Raw genomic sequence first — 6,000 nt, 5'->3', positions numbered from 1 at the left:
GCTGCCTGAGAAAACCTGTGACGTAATTGGCTGCAGCCCTTGTCCATCTCCTTTAGACACCCCGCCCACTCGGCTGCAACGTCACTGACTCTCGTCTGCTTAGTTTGTCTTTATCTTCTTTGTGTTCAAAATAACCACGCCCCCTCTCAGCCATTGGATGCATCCAAACATGACTGACAACCCACTGACCAATTAGATTTCAAGCTGTCATCCCGCCTTCCCGAACTCCGCCTCTTCTCTTTTCTCTTGAGGTAACATACATTCGGCAGCGGCAGTGGCTGGCGGAGCCGGCAGAGGAGAGGGAGCGGTTATTATCGGTGCTGGCGGCGGCTCGGCCAGGAGACTGCACAACGCTGCAGCAGCTGCCGGGAGAGGGATGCAGCGAGGCCGCCCGGAGGTAACCGACTGCAGGTAAGTGCTGCACCAAACCTGCGGGGAGAGGAGGGAGCGCGGGCGGTGCAGACGTGACCGTCTTTATACTGCACAGCGGCGGCTCCTGTGTGCGGACACGGGCACCGTGCAAGGACCTGCTGTCACCGTGTGTGTGTATATAATATAATATATATAACCTCTATCTATATATATATATATATATATATATATATATATATATATATATATATCTGTGCTGTATATCATGCATCACACTGTATGTATGTATGTATGTGTGTGTGTGTGTGTGTGTGTGTATGTATGTGTGTATATATATATATATATCTGTGCTGTGTATCATGCATCACACTGTATGTATGTATGTATGTGTGTGTGTGTATGTATGTGTGTATATATATATATATATCTATATCTGTGCTGTGTATCATGCATCACACTGTATGTATGTATGTATGTGTGTGTGTGTATGTATGTGTGTATATATATATATATATATATATATCTATATATACTGCTGTGTATCATGCATCAGACTGTATGTGTGTGTATATATATATATATATATATATATATATATATCTGTGCTGTGTATCATGCATCACACTGTATGTATGTATGTGTGTGTGTGTGTATGTATGTGTGTATATATATATATATATATATATATATCTGTGCTGTGTATCATGCATCACACTGTATGTATGTATGTGTGTGTGTGTGTATGTATGTGTGTATATATATATATATATATATATATATATATCTATATATACTGCTGTGTATCATGCATCAGACTGTATGTGTGTGTGTATATATATATATATATATCTGTGCTGTGTATCATGCATCATACTGTATGTGTGTGTGTGTGTGTGTGTGTGTGTGTATGTATGTGTGTATATATATATATATATATATATATATATATATATATATATATACTGCTGTGTATCATGCATCAGACTGTATGTATGTGTGTGTGTATATATATATTTACTGCTGTGTATCATGCATCAGACTGTATGTATGTGTGCATACATACATTGTGATGCATGATAGACAGGACAGCAGTGTGTGTGTATATAGATATCTATATATATTGCACAGTGTGCACAGCATGCTGTATATAATGTCATGGACAATATCATCTATATTTACAATGCATTTTATATACACACACACACACACACACACACACACACACACACACACACACACACACACACACCTGCCTGGCCGCCCGTTTCCTGCGCTTTCTCTGTCGGACGCAGACACAAGTACTGGTCATCTATACAGGATGTGATGTCTCCGGCCTGTACAGTGCAGGGGTCCGATCTCCATCCCTCCCTATGGCCGTGTGGTGTGGACCCTCCGGAGATGGATAGGCCAAAGCCCTGTCTGCTGAGATGACAATCAGCGCTGATCATGACATCGCCTCCCCGCACTGTAATAAATCCCTCCGGGGGCTTTTTTATTCCTGATGACCTTAATATGAGAAGGTCAGGGGGATGGAGGCAGCCGCTTGGATTTTAGGGTTGATTTCCCTTTAAACGTCTGTGTAGTGTATTTAACCCCATGTATGCAGTGCCCCATGTATGCAGTGCCACCTGTGCACTGATGGCTGAGGCTGCATGTTATTACAGCTCTGCTACATCCGTCTTGTGTGTGTATACAGGGAAAATAAGTATTTGATATGCTGCCAATTTTGCAAGTTTTCCCACCTACAAAGAATGGAGATGTCTGTAATTTTTATCGTAGGTACACTTCACCTGTGAGAGACAGAAGAATCTTTAAAAAAAAATAATCCAGAAAATACATGCTGGTAGACCCAGCCACGACCCATCTTCAATGCTCTTACTGAGGGAAGGAGGTTGTTGGCCAAAATCCCAGGATACGTGACCCCATTTATCCTCCCTTTAATACGGTGCAGTCGTTGTGCCCCTTTGCAGAATAGTACTCCCAAAGTATGATGTTTCCCCCACCATGCTTCACAGTTGGGATGGTGTTCTTGGGGTTGTAGTCATCCTTCTTCTTCCTTCATTGGCGAACCAGGTCCTTCTGTGTAGTTCTGGGCTTATTCCTGACCTCTCTCAGAATAATCCTTACCCCACAAGGTGAGATCTTGCATGGAGCCCCAGACCGAGAAAGACTAAGTCATCTTGTGTTTCTTCCATTTTCTAATAATTGTGATAAGTTATTGCCCTCTCACCAAACTGTTTGCCTATTGTCCTGTAGCCCATCCCAGCCTTGTGCAGGTCTACAGTTTTGTCCCGGGTGTCCTTAACCCCTTTCTGACCTCGGACGGGATAGTACGTCCGAGGTCAGAACTCCCACATTGATGAGCCTTTGGCGGTGAGCCTGCATCAAAGCCGGGACATGTCAGCTGTTTTGAACAGCCCGCAATAGCAACGGGTGGAATCGCCACCCTCTATGGTTGTTGATGCCCGATTGCTGTGAGCGCCACCCTGTGATCGGCGCTCATAGCAATTCTGTAAATCTACTACATAGGAGCGATCTATGCATCGCTCCTATGTAGCGGAGCCAATCCAGTTGTGCCAGCTTCTAGCCCCCCATAGAGACTATTGAAGCATGCAAAAATGAAAAAAAAATGTTTTAAAAAAAATGAGAAAAATAAAAAAATATAAAAGTTTAATTCCGCTCCATTCAAAATAAAACAATAATAAAAATCAAACCTACACATATTTGGTATCGCCGCTTTCAGAATCGCCCAATCTATTTTTTCGGCCTTACTAACTATGTTACTATAGAGGCCTGGATGTCTTCCTGGAGCAGAACAATATTGTATCATACAATTATTAGGTTCTGTAGAAGGACGTAGATCTGGGGATTTATTATGTTGGAATATAGGCTGAACTGGATGGACAAATGTCTTTTTTCGGCCTTACTAACTATGTTACTATGTTATCAATAAAAAGAAAGCATTAACCTGATCACTAAACGGCGTAGCGAGAAAAAAAAATTGAACTGCCAGAATTACGTTTTTTGGTCGCTGCGACATTGCATTAAAATGCAATAACTGGCGATCAAAAGAACATATCTGCACAAAAGTGGTATCATTAAAAACGCCAGCTCGTCAAGCAATACATAAGCCCTCACCCAATCCCAGATCACGAAAAATGGAGACGCTATGGATATCGGAAAATTGCTTAATTTTTTTTTTTTAGTGAAGTTTGGAATTTTTTTTACCACTTAGATAAAAAAGAACCTAGTCATGTTAGGTGTCTATGAACTCGTAATGACCTGGAGAATCATAATGGCAGGTCAGTTTTAGCATTTAGTGAACCTAGCAAAAAAGCCAAACAAAAAACAAGTGTGGGATTGCACTTTTTTTGCAATTTCACCACACTTTTTTTTCTAGTACACGACGTGGTAAAACCAATGATGTTGTTCAAAAGTACAACTTGTCCCGCAAAAAATAAGCCCCCACATGGCCATATGGACAGTTAAATTAAAAAGTTATGGCTCTGGGAGCGAAAAACGAAAACGCAAAACCAAAAAAGCTGGGGTCATCATGATGGGGTTAAACAGCTCTTTGGTCTTGGTCATTATGGAGAGGTTGGAGTGTGATTGTGTGGACAGGTGTCTTTTTTTTTTTTTTTTTTTATTTTTTTTTTTAATTTTATGTAAAAAAAAGAAAGTGTGTGTATATGTAATGAATGCAGATCATGAGTGCAGAGGAGGAGGTCTTAAAGAATATTAAATTGGTCTGTGAGAGGCAGAATTCTTGTTGTTTGATGGGTGATCAAATACTTATTTCATGGAATAAAATGCTATTTAATTATTTAAAAATTGTACAACGATTCTCTGGATTTTTTTTTTTTACTTTTAAAGGGAACTTGTCACCTGAATTTGGCGGGCTCTGTTTACGGTCCGATGGGCGGTGTTTTCTCTCCTTTCATGCACCCCTTCCTTTCCCACTGGCCGCAATATGGTCTTGAATTTGATTCGGTTTCCTCTGTAGTACACGCGTGCGCAATGCAATCTTGCTTTGCGCACGCGCAGTATGCTTTGCCCAACTGCGGGCAAAGCCGAAAAGCATTAGTGCGCATGCGATGGCGCACTATGTCCCAGAACACAGCCAAATTCAGGTGACAGTCCCTTTAAGAATCTCACAGTTGGTGTACCTACAAAAAATTACAGGCCTCTCCATTCTTTGTAGGTGGGAAAACTTGCAAAATCGTCAGGGCATCAAACACTTCTTTTCCCCACTGTATTATGGATGGTGCATGTTCTCTACATTTCGGCTGTGCACAAACAGATATTCTTATTTTATCGGGTGTCTTAAAGGGAACCTGTCACTCCCCAGACTCCAGTTTTCGTTTTGTGATTCGGACTATTAATCTAGGAGCCATATACACTGAATAGGTACCAGATCACTTTGACTATAGAGGGGGCTGGCTTTGTTTTCATGCAGGATTGACCTGCCTGGTGCTCCTGTATAACAGATGTACAGTGGCTTACAAATGTATTCATTCCCCTTGATATTTTTCGTGTTTTTCTACCTCACAACCTGGATTTTCCCTTTTTTTTTTTTTTTTTTTGTGTGTTTTCATCGGTTCAACAACAAATAGGACAAAATAACTGACAACTTTAATGTTCATAACTATTCATCCCGCTAAATTCAGTGCTTTGTAGAGCCTCCTCTTCTACAGTTACAGCTGCAAGTCACTTTGGATAAGTCTGAGCTTTACACATCTTGACACTGGGTTTTTTGCCCATTCCTGAAGGCAAAACTGCTCCAGCTCCTTCACATTAGATGGTTTCCAAACATCTTCAAGTCTGACCACAGATTCTCAATTGGACCATTCGAGTGTTGCTTTAGCCTTTATGCTTTGGGTCATTGTCTTGTTGGAAGGTGAACCTCCGTCCCAGTATCAAATCACTGACAGACTGAAAGAGGTTTTACTCAAGATTATCCCTGTATTTTGAACCATCTATCTTCTCATCAACTCGGACCATTCTCCCTGTCCCTTCTTCTGAAAACCATCCCCACAGAATGATGCTGCTACCACCATGTTTCACTGTGGGGATGGTGTTCTTGGGGGTTAATACTTTTGAAAGCAACTGTACAGGAGCCAGTTGTCTACATCCAGATCGCCTGGCTTTGTATTAAGTGGATATGTGCTGGAGTTGATTGACTGTGACTACTATGTGCGGGGCCTTAGGGGCTCAGACATTATTGACTTTCTCAATAAGGATTGATTGGTCATGTCTGCCTCTTATCGGCGGGATATCAGGCAGTTGTAGCGGGTTTCTATCGATGTCCAGTAAAAGTCATGAATTTTGTGCAAAAAAAAACAGGAATTACAAAAGACAAAAAAAGTGACTTAAAAAACATCAAATTGTGAATCAGGCGTCAAAGTTTTAGAACTTTTCATTAACCCTTAAACTGAAGCTTTTTTTAACCCTTTAGTGTGCTTTCTATTGGCACCATGACTGCTAATGGGAGAATTTGGGGGCCATCTCTCCATACCCAGCCTCGGATTGTTGTGTTCTAACTCTTCATTGCTGAGCACAAGCATTAGTCATGGTGAATCGCACTCCGGTGTCCGCGCACTAATCACTGTGACCGGTTTGTTACTGTGG

At 41.5% G+C, this 6,000-nt stretch overlaps 1 protein-coding gene across 2 annotated transcripts in view; it reads left to right on the top strand.

The window, feature by feature from the left end:
• The first annotated feature begins 270 nt into the window (after positions 1-270).
• TIAM1 (TIAM Rac1 associated GEF 1) overlaps positions 271-6,000 on the top strand; it is a 261,361-nt gene continuing 255,631 nt past the window's right edge. For both annotated transcript variants that reach the window (XM_069760831.1, XM_069760832.1), the window contains exon 1: positions 271-411. The gene's annotated coding sequence lies outside the window, so the exon portion shown is untranslated. The remainder of the gene's footprint in view (positions 412-6,000) is intronic.

The sequence above is a fragment of the Ranitomeya imitator genome, chromosome 3 (assembly GCF_032444005.1).
Source record: "Ranitomeya imitator isolate aRanImi1 chromosome 3, aRanImi1.pri, whole genome shotgun sequence".
NCBI lineage: Eukaryota > Metazoa > Chordata > Amphibia > Anura > Dendrobatidae > Ranitomeya > Ranitomeya imitator.
The sequence above is the reverse complement of the archived record's forward strand: the minus strand, read 5'-3'. Positions and strand labels throughout refer to the sequence as shown.